Below are 14,337 nucleotides of genomic sequence, written 5' to 3' on the forward strand. Positions count from 1 at the left end.
CTTTTGCTGCTGCTGTTGAGTTTGACGGTAGGGACGATAGGACGAACGTCCAAAACCTCTATACCTCTTAGTCGCAGAGCCTCTGGACTGCAGCCCCAAAGATCAGGCAGTAGCCCTACTGTCCTTAAATCTTTCCAAAGCTGCATCAGATTTTTTGCCAAATAGTCCAGCACCATCAAATGGGAAATCCAACAAGGCTGCCTGAACGTCCGCAGAAAAGTCAGATGACTTCAGCCAGGCAGCCCTTCTAGAGGCAACAGAAGTTCCCATAATGCGAGCAACTGAATCAGTAGTGTCAAGACCACTTTGAATCACTTGACGTGCAGCCGCCTGCGTATCGGCCAACACCTCGTTAAAATCCTTCCTGCTGTCCTCAGGAATTTTAGGAGCCAACTGCCGTACAGAGTCCATCAGGGCATGTATATATCTCCCCAAGAGACATGTGGCATTGGTCGATTTTAGAGCCATACTTGCCAAAGAGAAAATCTTCTTCGCAGTCTAATATTGTGTCTTGGACTCCTTATCCCAGGCACTTGAGGGAAAGCACCAACAGTCTTCTTCAAACAGGCTGCCAGTATAACCAGACTTCCAGGCAAAGGATGTGAGGATAGAAACTCAGGATCACCAGGTGCTACCCTATACCCCTTGCAACACCCATAGCCACTGCAGGAGCTGTAAGAGGCCTGTTCCAAACCTCCAATATAGGCTCAGTCAAAGCCTCATTAAAAGGAAGCAATGGTTCCACAACTGAAGATGGGGAATGGAGGACCTAAGTCAAAAGATTAGACTTGTATTCAGCTGTAGGCAAAGTCAAATTTAAAAGATCCGCAGCTTTTTTGATGACCACATGGTATGGTGCAACGTCCTTTGAAGGGGCATCAGATACAGAGGACAGCTCCCATTCAGGGGAAAGCTCCAAACCACTAGCATCCCTCAAATCATCAAAATAGTCCTCCTGAAGCTCACCTTCTTCCACCTCAGCCTCAGCCTCTCTAAATCTTTGCTCCTCTATAAGGCGCTGAGCTTCTCGCCTCGATCTCTCCTTCAAGAGTCGCGCCATCGGATCCGTGACCGACTCCAATGGAGCCGGTGCCGGTGTCGAGATCGGATCTGGAAGCCCAGGTCGCTGCTCACGAGGTCGAGTCGGAGCCGGCGATAATGGAATCGGCGTCGATGACCTCTGAGGCGCCGAGAAATGCCAAGGCGGAGCCGGCGCCGGCATAAACGGCATAAAAGGAGCTGGAGCATAGAAGTGGGGAACTACTAAATTATATGCCAATGGACCCATGGGACCCGAAGGTGCACCAGAGGGGTACAAAGCTCTCGAGTAGACTCCATACATTGCGTTTAAAAACGAAGTAGGGTCTTGACCTGGAGCTGGGAAGGGCGGGTAAGGACCCACAGGATGCTCTCTCGGAGGTTCCAGATTCGCCTCCTCTTCCACAGGCGGATGGACTGGAGTCATCGAGCCCTCAGGTAATGGAGCCTCTTCTTCCTCTCGAGCCGGGGACGGCGTGGAGAGGGATCCGATACCGGAGCCGGAGAACGCACTGGCAACTTCAAGGGCGAAGCCTCACCTTCTGGAACAGCATGTGAAGGAGACACCTCATCTTTTCTATGCCTCCTCTTAGGCGACTTCAGTCTCGACTCCGAGTCCTTACCGGAGTGATGTCGAGATCCATGCCTTCGCTTCTTATGCGTCTTCTTCGTTGACCTCGAAGCATGACCAGATGATGACCTCGAAGGCGATGCCGTGCGGGACCTCGACCTCGACATCAACTTCGACCTCGCCCTACTCGAACGCGATCTCGAAGTCTTCTTCTCCTTTCTACCTTTCAACTTCACCACCAGAAGTTTTGCTTCCCTCTCTCAAAGAGCCTTCGGGTTCAACTTCTTACACGAAGAACAGCCTTTGACATCGTGGTCCGAACTCAGGCACCAGATACAATCCTCGCGCGGGTCCGTAATCGACATCATCTTGCCGCACTCCCCACATGGCTTGAACCCGGTCTTCTTAGACGGCATCTTCAGCGAGAAACAAAGAAGCAAGAAGACACCAAACAGAGAAAAACAGTAACAAAGTTACTAACAGCTACAGAGGTTCTCCGAAACCGTTAGCGTCGACGACGTGGAAAAAAGGGAACTGATGTCATCACGCCGGCGTAGGCATATTATGGAGTCGGTGACGTCAGCGGAACAGCCGCGCGCGATGTCGTGCGTTCCTGTAACGTCGTCCACGCCGGCGAGCTACAAAAATTTTTCCGAACGTTGCTGACGCAGGGGGATATTCACAAGGTGAGGAATCCACTGGCAGTTGTATCCATCAGAAGCCGCCTTACTAATACCATTGACAACTTTGGTCGGCCTGCATTTGACCGCTACACACTCCAAGATGTCCACCACAGAGGGATGATACTTTTGCTACACAAGCACATGAGGGGCTTGCTCCTATTGGCTCCAGCCTACCTCTTCTCTTTCCTCTTCTCCTCATTTGACAATTCCCAATAGTGCTCACCAAGCATCCTAATCCATTGGGAATAGACCACTTGGCCGCCTCGTGTTACTTATTACATGAGGTGGCCTAGATTTCCAACATGAACACAGATGGCAATATGCCTAGATTCCACCATGAGGGATCGCTAGGAGTTATGTGCACCTGATTTGCTCTCCATCACTGTATATGCAAGAGTACTTAAATTTACTATACTTTTCTCTGACCATTACCCTTGATTAACAAAATATTCAACTGTCTTAGTTTACTACTTAGAGGCCACCTTACAAAAACCATGGATGACTTTGGGATGCCCAGCTTTTAACCACTGCACACTCTGAGATAGGCGCCACTGAGGCATGATACCTCTGTTACATCAGCACGTGAGAAGCTCACTCCTTTTGGCTCAAACTCGCCCCTCCCCTCCTCTCCTCTCCTCATTGTCCACTAGGTCATCACTCCTTCCAGCTGCTGCCCACACCACACCTGAGGACAATCGCTCCAATTGCCCGTACCTTCAATGACATGTCTTCTCCTCTGCTCAGTCTCGAGCCAGGCGAGCAGAGGAGGGTAGGTCTCTTGTGCTCTCCGTGCAGAAACCATGTGAGTATGGTTGCTTCTCTTGAAAACGTTTTCTTTTTCTTTTAACACTAAGTCATTTGGGTCCACTTGATTTACTGTTTCTTTTTACTGACCATCATAGCTCTTTCCACTGTCAGCAGCTGAGCACTACCCTCTGCTTTTGACCTTTAGGGCATAATTAATTGATCCAAAGGGTAAGACCCGTCACTCACAATGGAGGACAACCAATCACTTATGATACGCTGAGTAACACGAACACAGATTGGTTTATTTTGTCTGTTCCATGTATGTTCACTTGCATATTCTGTTATTTTATATGTACTTGTGTGTTTTTCACTTCTTTCACGTTGTGGTGACTGGTCAGCGCCAAAAATAGCATGCACATGTCTACCTTTAGAGACACTATGATACAGTGAGTTGGAAAATCGATTCTGGTGACACATTGAACCAAACATACAAAACATTTGTTTACTGAGTGTTTTCTTTATTTTTTCATTTATTTTCTAGGTTAGATGATCAATTCTAAACATTTTGAACCAGGTATTTTCTTCTAAAGGAATACCATAGCAGCATATCATGTCTTAGGTGTGGGGTCGGACTATCCCCCATATTTTTGGTCCTGACGAATCATTGTGGAACCTTTTTAGGCCATCGAAACATGACCACACTCACAGATTTAGTCTACTTGGCTACATCACACCCCTGTCTTAGCCCCAACCAAATTATATTTTTTTAATCCTACCAAGGGAACCATCACATTACAGTTCAGTTCGGTATCTCTTAGATAGTTTTAGTCTCCCTTTACTTCACTGTACACATTTACGAATCTCTGACAGAATATATAGGCTGAAAATATCGACAGACAAAATATCGACGCTGGAATATCGAAGGCAAGTACATCGACACCCTATCTACAACATGGTAAGTACAAAAATATCGAAACAAAAATATCGATGGTAAAAATATCGTAATTAAAAATATTGTTTTTAAAAAAAAAGATAAAATTAAGTAAATAGTACTTATATATATTTTAAACTTATGTTAAAATGTGTTATAATGTTTAAAATGAATAAATAATACATATTTACTATTAAACATTTAATTAAAATTAATAATAAAATATATAATATATACTTAATTAATTATAATATATACATTATTTTTTAAATAATTATAAAATATTAACAAATACTACAATTTAAAAATACATCAACACTCATAAAATAATAACACATAATTATATTTAATAAATAACAACAATTAAATATACTTTCAATATTTTTAAAATTAATTAAATACAACATTATGTAACATCTTAAATACATAAATAAATATAAATAATATTGAATAGCATAAGGGTAAAAATTACTATTCAAACTCCAGAGGGTGCAACAGTAGATAAAGCGTTGGATAGCGTAAGGGTAAAAATTACTATTCCAACTCCAGTGAGTGCAACAGTAGGGAAAGCGTTGGATCGCGGGTATGTAAAAATGACTATTCCCACTCCAATGAGTACAACATTAGGGAAAAGCGTTGGATAGCGTAGGAGTAAAAATTACTATTCCCACTCCAGAGAGTGCAAAAGTAGGGAAAGCATTGGATAGCAAGTGGGTAAAAATTACTATTCCAACTCCAGTGAGTGGAACAGTAGGGAAAGCATTGGATAGCGGATAAGTAAAAATGACTATTCCCACTCCAATGAGTGCAACATTAGGGAAAGCGTTGGATAGCGTAAGAGTAAAAATTACTATTCCCACTCCAGAGAGTGCAACAGTAGGGAAAACGTTGGATAGCGGGTGGGTAAAAATTACTATTCAAACTCCAGTGAGTGGAACAATGGGGAAAGTGTTGGATAGCGGGTATGTAAAAATGACTATTCCCACTCCAATGAGTGCAACATTAGGGAAAGCGTTGGATAGCGTAAGAGTAAAAATTACTATTCCCACTCCAGAGAGTGCAACAGTAGCGAAAACGTTGGATAACGGGTGGGTAAAAATTACTATTCCCACTCCAGTGAGTGGAACAGTAGGGAAAGCGTTGGATAGCGTATGGGAAAAAATTACTATGCCAACTCCAAAGGGTGCAACAGTAAGAAAAGCGTTGGATAGCGTAAAAATAATATTTAATATTCCAACTCCAAAGAGTGCAACAGTATGGAAAGCGTTGGATAGCGTAGATTGACAAATTACTATTCCAACTCCAGAGGGTGCAACAGTAGGGAAAATGTTGGATAGCGTAGGGGGAAAAATTAGTATTCCCACTCCAGAGTGTGCAACATTAGGGAAAGCGTTGGATAGCTTAAAAGTAAAAATTGCTATTCCCACTCCAGAGAGTGCAACAGTAGGGAAAACATTGGATAGCGGGTGGGTAAAAATTACTATTCCAACTCCAGTGAGTGGAACAGTAAGGAAAGCGTTGGATAGCGGGTATGTAAAAATGACTATTCCCACTCCAATGAGTGCAACATTAGGGAAAACGTTGGATAGCGTAAGAGTAAAAATTACTATTCCCACTCTGGAGAGTGCAACAGTAGGGAAAACGTTGGATAACGGGTGGTTAAAAATTTACTATTCCCACTCCAGTGAGTGGAACAGTAGGGAAAGCGTTGGATAGCGTAAGAGTAAAAATTACTATTCCCACTCCAGAGAGTGCAACAGTAGGGAAAGCATTGGATAGCGGGTGGGTAAAAATAACTATTCCAACTCCAGTGAGTGGAACAGTAGGGAAAGCATTGGATAGCGGGTATGTAAAAATGACTATTCCCACTCCAATGAGTGCAACATTAGGGAAAGCGTTGGATAGCGTAAGAGTAAAAATTACTATTCTCACTCCAGAGAGTGCAACTGTAGGGAAAACGTTGGATAGCGGGTGGGTAAAAATTACTATTCCAACTCCAGAGAGTGCAACAGTAGGGAAAACGTTGGATAACGGGCGGGTAAAAATTACTATTCCCACTCCAGTGAGTGGAACAGTAGGGAAAGCGTTGGATAGCGTATGGGTAAAAATGACTATGCCAACTCCAAAGGGTGCTACAGTAAGGAAAGCGTTGGATAGCGTAGATTGGCTAATTACCATTCCAACTCCAGAGGGTGCAACAGTAGGGAAAACTTTGGATAGCGTAGGGGGAAAAATTACTATTCCCACTCCGGAGAGTGCAACAGTAGGAAAAGTGTTGGATAGCGTAGGGAGAAAAATTACTATTCCCACTCCAATGAGTGCAACATTAAGGAAAGTGTTGGATAGCGTAAAGGTAAAAATTACTATTCCAACTCCAGTGAGTGGAACAGTAGGGAAAGCGTTGGATAGCGTAGATTGGCTAATTACCATTCCAACTCCAGAGGGTGCAACAGTAGGGAAAACGTTGGATAGCGTAGGGGGAAAAATTACTATTCCCACTCCGGAGAGTGCAACAGTAGGAAAAGTGTTGGATAGCGTAGGGAGAAAAATTACTATTCCCACTCCAATGAGTGCAACATTAAGGAAAGTGTTGGATAGCGTAAAGGTAAAAATTACTATTCCAACTCCAGTGAGTGGAACAGTAGGGAAAGCGTTGGATAGCGTATGGGTAAAAATTAATATTCCAACTCCAAAGGGTGCAACAGTATTGAAAGCGTTGGATAGCGTAGGTGGGAAAATTACTATTCCAACTCCAGAGGTAGCAACAGTACGGACAACTTTGGATAGCGTTGGGGGAAAAATTACTATTCCCACTCCAGAGAGTGCAACAGTAGGGAAAGCGTTGGATAGCGTAGGGAGAAAAATTACTATTCCAACTCCAAAGGGTGCAACAGTAGGGAATGCCAATTAATAAATATTTACAAAATATATTACACATAAAAAAATGTAATTAATTACAATTAAATTACTTCCCACCCTATTCCCCTATAAACCCACAACCCACTCTGGTACTAAAACATAACATTTAAAAATAATTAACATTATTTACCAATTAAATAAATATTTGATCAATTAAAATAATTAATTGCCAATTAATAATTACATAAAAAATTAATTATTTACAATTAAATTACTTCCCACCCTATTCCCCTATAAACCCACAACCCGCTCTGGTACTAAAACATAACATTTAATAAAAATTACCATTAATTACCAATTAAATAATTAATTTATCAAATAAAATAATTAATTGCCAATTAATAATTACAATTAAATTACTTCCCACCCTATTCCCCTATAAACCCACAACCCACTCTGGTACTAAAACATAACATTTAATAATAATTAACATTAATTACCAATTAAATAATTAATGTATCAATTAAAATAATTAATTGCCAATTAATAATTAAATAACAAATTAATTAATTACCATTAAATGACTTCCCACCCTATTCCCCTATAAACCCACAACCCGCTCTGGTACTAAAACATAACATTTAATAAAAATTAACATTAATTACCAATTAAATAATTAATGTATCAATTAAAATAATTAATTGCCAATTCATAATTACAATTAAATTACTTCCCAACCTATTTCCCTATAAACCCACAACCCGCTCCGGTACTAAAACATATAATTTACTTAAAAATAAATTTATTAATATATAAAAATAATACACATATAATAAAAATTAATTTAAATACTTAACAAAAACATATAACACATACATAATAAAAATCAAAAAAATAATACAAATATCGATATTAATAACATCGAAATTAGTTACATCGTTATATATGCTATCGATATTACTAACGAACAAGTTACTTACCTTCGGTAACGCTTTTTCTGGTAGATACAATATCTGCCTGTGGATTCCTCACCTTGTGAATATCCCCTTGCGTCAGCAACATTCGGAAATTCTTTTGTAGCTTCGCGCCGACGTGGATCCGGACGTCACAGAGGCACGGCATCGCACGCGACCTCGCTGACATCACCGGCGCCTATAACAGGCCCACGCCGGCGTGATGACATCAGTTCCGCCCTTTTTTCCATGCCCTCGAGGCACACGGACGGACCGATGATAGTAGAAATATACACAGTATACGTAGTACAGAAAACAAGGTAACACACACAGTGTGAAGCAAATGCAATAAAAACATTTGAAATAAACATTTCCATGACAATAAAATAACACATCATAGAAACTCTGGCATAGAAGAGTGGACAACGGGGAGGCGGGTGGGTCAGTGAGGAATCCACAGGCAGATATTGTATCTACCAGAAAAAGCGTTACCGAAGGTAAGTAACTTGTTCTTCTGATAGATACATCTGCCGTGTGGATTCCTCACCTTGTGAATAGAGTCCCACAGCAGTCCCCACTCCCGGAGGAGGGTGTCCACTCTGCTATACCAGGAAATCTTGGAGGACAGAGCGAGCGAAGTGGCCGTCCCTCCTCACCTCGGTATCCAAGCAGTAATGCTTCGCGAAAGTGTGGAGGGAGGCCCAAGTCGCGGCTCTGCAAATGTCCTCAACAGGTACACCTCTAGACAAAGCAGATGTTGCAGACTTTGCTCTAGTCGAATGTGCTCTAATACCCTCTGGTGGGTCCTTACCAGCCAAAGAATAGCAGATCTTAATGCAGAGGACGATCCATCTCGACAAAGTCCTCTTATGGACCGCTCTTCCTTTCTTGCAGCCAGCAAAGCCAATGAAGAGCTGGTCGTCCACTCGACAGTCTTTAGTCCTGTCCAAGTAAAAAGACACCGCCCTCTTGGGGTCAAGACGGTGTAATCTCTCCTCCTCCTTGGAAGGGTGAGGGGGAGGATAAAAGGTAGGAAGGGTAATGGATTGACCAAGGTGGAAAGGAGTCACCACCTTAGGCAGGAAAGCAGCCCTGGTCCTAAGAACCATTCGTTCAGCATGAATGGTCAGGAATGGGGGCTTGGAACTAAGAGCTTGAAGCTCACTTACCCTCCTTGCCGAGGTGATTGCAACGAGAAAAACCGTTTTCAAAGTCAGAAGCCTCATGGGACACTTGTGAAGAGGCTCAAAGGGAGCACCCATTAAAAATGTCAAAACTAGGTTCAAATCCCACTGAGGCACAACAAAAGGTGTAGGAGGGAACCTATTAGTAAGGCCCTTCAAAAACCTTAAAACAATGGGAGACTTAAAAAGAGAAGGCTGGTCAGGCATACAGATAAACGCCGACAGCGCAGAAAGATAACCCTTCACCGTGGCAACAGCAAGTCCCTGCTGGGCCAGGGAAAGGGCAAACTGGAGCACATCAGATAAATGGGACCTCAAAGGGTCTATAGATTTCTCCCTGCACCAAACAACAAATTTAGACCACCTATAAGAATAGATGGGCTTAGTGGAGTCACGCCTGGCTGACAAAATGACATCCACCACATCGTGAGGGAGAGAAAAAGAAATCAGGTTGCCCCGCTCAATCTCCAGGCATGAAGGTGTAAGGTCTGGAGGTGGGGGTGTAGAACCTGCCCCTCCATCTGAGAGAGGAGATCTGCCCTGTGAGGGAGACGGAGCGGCGGGTGAGAGGAGAGGTGGAGAAGGTCTGAATACCACACCCTTCTTGGCCAATCCGGGGCGATCAATATGACTTGGGCCCGGTCTTGGCGAATTTTCCTCAGAACCCGAGGAATCAAGGGTATGGGAGGAAACGCGTAAAGGAGTTGCGAGTCCCAACTCAACTGAAACGCATCTCCCAAGGCTCCTTGCATCGGATACTGGAGACTGCAGAATGACAGGCAATGAGCATTCTCGTGAGTGGCGAACAGGTCCACCCGAGGTGACCCCCACATCTGAAAGATGTCGTGAACCACCTCCGGGTGAAGCCTCCACTCGTGATCGGCAGAGAACTGCCGACTGAGACTGTCTGCACGAACGTTCAGAACCCCGGCCAGATGATTTGCCATCAGACAAATCTGATGGTCCTGAACCCAGGACCAGAGACGCAGAGCCTCTCTGCAGAGACACTGCGACCCCACTCCTCCCTGCTTGTTGATGTACCACATCGCGGTCGTGTTGTCCGTCAGGACCTGGACTGACTGACCGCGAAGGGAAGGGAGGAAGGCCTTGAGCCCCAAACGTATCGCCCGCAATTCTAGAAGGTTGATGTGAAGCAACCTTTCCTCTGGAGACCAAAGACCCTTGACCTCCAGGTCTCCCAGATGAGCACCCCACCCGAGAGTGGATGCATCCGTTATCACTGTGGCCATCGATGGAGGAAGTTGAAAAGGCTTTCCTTGTGACAGATTGCCTTCCACGCTCCACCAAGACAGATCCGCTGCAGCTTCTCTGGAGATCCTCACTGACTCCCTGAGATCTCCGTTGTGCTGATACCACTGCCTGCGGAGGCACCACTGGAGTGCCCTCATGTGCCAGCGTGCATGGTTGACCAACAGAATGCATGAAGCCATCAGACCGAGCAGGCGAAGGACCTTCAGGACTGGAACGACAGCTCCATCGTAAAATAAAGGAATCATCTCCCGTATGTCGCAAATCCTTTGAGGGGGAGGGAATGCACGACATACGGTTGTGTCCAGTACCGCACCTATGAACAGGTTGCGCTGTGAGGGCACCAGGTGAGACTTGGGTACATTTATCGAAAAACCCAACCTGTGCAACAACTGAGTTGTCTCCTGCAGATGATGGAGCACCTTCTCTGGCGACTCCGCTTTGATCAGCCAGTCGTCTAGATACGGAAATACATGAATCCCCGTTCTCCTGAGATGAGCTGCCACCACTGCCATCACCTTGGTGAAGACTCGAGGTGCAGTAGTAAGGCCAAACGGAAGGACCACAAACTGGTAGTGCTGTGACCCAACCGTGAAACGGAGATACTTTCTGTGCGACTTCAAGATGGGAATATGAAAATACGCATCTTGCAAGTCGATCGACACCATCCAGTCCTCTTCCAACAGCGCTTGAAGAACCTGTGCAAGAGTGAGCATTTTGAACTTTTCCTGCTTCAGGTAAAGGTTCAAAATCCTGAGGTCCAGGATTGGCCGAAGTCTGCCATCTTTCTTGGGGATCAGGAAATACCGGGAGTAGCACCCCTGACCCCTTTCCTGCTCTGGAACCACCTCTATTGCACCCTTTCGGAATAGTGCCAGGACTTCTTCCTGCAGGAGAAGCAGGTGGTCTTCCGAACAATAACCCTGGCAAGGAGGGTAATTGGGAGGGAATTCCTGGAAAGGAAGAGCATACCCATTCTCTACAAGATTGAGAACCCAAAGATCCGATGTTATAAATTCCCAATCTTGTAGAAAATGAGTAAGCCGACCCCCTACTGGGCCCACATGATCCGGAATGGCGGATCTAGGGCTGCTTTGCTGCGTTGGCCGGGGGTTGGGAAGGAGAGGAGGAGGAGGAGGAGGAAGCTTGACGACCTCTAGGACGGGGTCTTTGTCTGCCTCTGTACGACTTGTACAGCGTGTTCTGCTGCTGCTGAGGCTGCTGCTGGGACGATCTGTAAGATCGAAAGGATGATCGGCCAAATCCTCTGAAGCGTCTTCCGGTAGTACCCCTGGACTGAAGGCCCAAAGATTTTGCAGTGGCCCTACTGTCCTTAAAACGCTCCAAGGCAGTATCAGCTTTTTTTCCAAACAGACCTGAACCATCGAAAGGTAAGTCCATTAACGCAGACTGGACATCAGCAGAAAACTCTGAAGATTTGAGCCAAGCAGCTCTCCTAGTAGCCACAGAGGAACCCATGACTCTTGCCACCGAGTCTGCAGTGTCCAAACCACTCTGGATGACCTGTCTCGCAGCTGCTTGGGTGTCCGAGATTACTTCTTGAAAATCCTTCCTGTCCTCCTCAGGAACCTTTGGAATAAGTTGCTTGACAGAGTCCATCAAAGCATGGATATATCTCCCCATCAAACACGTAGCATTGGTTGATTTCGATGCCATACTGGCTGATGAAAAAACCTTTTTTGCATTTTGGTCCTGTTTCCTGGATTCCTTGTCTCCAGGAACCTGTGGAAATGCTCCAGCAGATTTTTTAGAGCAGGCAGCCTGCACTACCAAACTCTCAGGAAGAGGATGCGTTGTTAAAAATGCAGGATCCTCCGGTGCAGCTCTATACCTTCTCGCCACCGTTCTAGAAACCGCTGCAGCAGATAAGGGTTTTTTCCAGACCTCATAGATAGGTTCAGACAATGCCTCTTTGAATGGTAACATAGGCTCGATCACAGATGAGGGTGAATGAAGCACCTCAGTTAAAATATTGGGCTTATAATCAGCTGTAGGTAGAGTTATGTTTAGTAAACTCGCTGCCTTCTTAATGACAGTGTGGTAAGGCACCACATCCTTAGATGGAGCATTCGATACAGAAGCCAACTCCCATTCAGGTGATAGCTCAAGACCACTGGCCTCACATAAGTCATCAAAGGGATCCTCAGAATCCTGTAACTCTCCTTCCTCAGTATCAGAATACCCATATTTCTCCTCTTCCAGAAGTCTCTGGGCCTTTCTCCGAGACCTTTCTTTCACATCCGAAGTCAAAGGATTCAGAACCGACTCCAACGGGGTCGCCGCCGGCGTCGAACCCGACGTCGGACGAGGCTTCTCGACACGAGGTCGGACAGAATCTTGCCTCGGAGTCACGGGTATCGGCGTCGATGGGATCGGCGTCGATGGAGCCGGCGTCGTGCGCTTCGGCGTCGACGACACCGGGGGTGTCGGAAAATGCCAATGCGGCGGTAGAGCCGGCATAAAGGGCATGAAGGGTGCAGGGGCATAAGCCTGCGGAACCCCTAAGTTAAAGGCCATAGGACCCGTGGGACCAACAGGTGCACCAGACGGGAACATTGCCCTTGAATATACACCATACATGGCGTTCAGGAACTGGGTAGGATCCTGACCTGGAGTCGGAAACTCAGGATATGGACCTCTCGGTTGTTCCTGGGGAGGCGGAGTCGATACGACGTCGACCTCTTCTTCGGGCGCCGGAACCGGAGTCGATGAACCATCGGGTGCCGGAACTTCGGCTCCACCAGCCCCCTGCTCCTCACCTTCATCCTCCTGACCAGAAGGATTGGATGGAATCGGAGAATGGACCTGTTCCTGAGGTTCGGGTGAAACCGGATGCAAAGTCTCTTCATGTTCCGACTCCGAAACCTCCACTTCTTTACTCACGAGTTTGATCTGGGACTTCGGTTTCGAGCTAGAGTCCTTCCCAGAGTGATGACGTGACTCATGGGACTTCCTCCTGTGTTTCTTCTTCGAAGACTTCGAAGCGTGAGCTGACGATGACTCCGAGTGTGACCTCGAACGAGACCTCGACCTCGATCGGCGAGATCGAGATTTCGATGACTTCTTAGCTTTCTTGCTCTTGAGTTTCGCCATGAGGAGCTTTGTCTCCCTCTCTCTTAAGGCTTTTGGAGTCATCTTTTTGCAGCAGGAACAGTCCTCGACATCATGGTCGGAGCTCAAACACCAGACACAACATTCGTGGGGGTCGGTGATTGACATGGTCTTGCCACATTCACCGCAGGCTTTAAATCCCGTCTTCTTCGACGACATCCCGAAGAGAATGAAGAAAGACACAAATACGAAGAAATAGTAACAAAGTTACTGTAAGCTACTACACGATCTCTGAAAACCGTTAGCGTCGACGACGCGGAAAAAAGGGAACTGATGTCATCACGCCGGCGTGGGCCTGTTATAGGCGCCGGTGACGTCAGCGAGGTCGCGTGCGATGCCATGCCTCTGTGACGTCCGGATCCACGTCGGCGCGAAGCTACAAAAGAATTTCCGAATGTTGCTGACGCAAGGGGATATTCACAAGGTGAGGAATCCACACGGCAGATGTATCTATCAGAATTCGATATTACTTACATCGATATAAATGAATTCGATATTACTTACCTCAGGGTCGATATTCTGTCCTACGATATTCTTGACATCGATATTCTGTACCTTCGAAATTTTAAACACGATATTTGGTAGGTCGAAATTTTCAACTCGATATTTTGACTGTGTACCCACATTTACATCACCCCTTACATACAAAATGCCCTTACACAAGCACTTCTCATCAGACATCAAAAATAAAAAGATCTCCCCTAAAGTGACCCTTCTTGGGGCCCGTAGGGCATTATAGCGCTGGACCTATGAGAAGCAAGCCCACTATGAAGCATTACATCCTCAGTGATGTGTGAGGGCACCAAGAAATAATCCTTAAGATTCCCCCTTCTTTGCCCGTCTTCCTTTCTTCTTTGCTTTTTGATAGGAACAATACCTCCAATGCTTTTTGCATGAATATGGCCTCACATCCCCTGAACGGGGATTGGCTCTAACATGAAGACTACCTATTGGCTAAAGGAGATCCAGT

At 45.4% G+C, this 14,337-nt stretch overlaps 1 protein-coding gene across 2 annotated transcripts in view; it reads right to left on the bottom strand.

The window, feature by feature from the left end:
* Window positions 1-14,337, bottom strand: part of LOC144799965 (maestro heat-like repeat-containing protein family member 2A) — an 85,675-nt gene that overhangs the window by 27,059 nt on the left and 44,279 nt on the right. The window lies entirely within an intron of this gene.

The sequence above is a fragment of the Lissotriton helveticus genome, chromosome 12, assembly GCF_964261635.1.
Source record: "Lissotriton helveticus chromosome 12, aLisHel1.1, whole genome shotgun sequence".
NCBI classification, from domain to species: domain Eukaryota; kingdom Metazoa; phylum Chordata; class Amphibia; order Caudata; family Salamandridae; genus Lissotriton; species Lissotriton helveticus.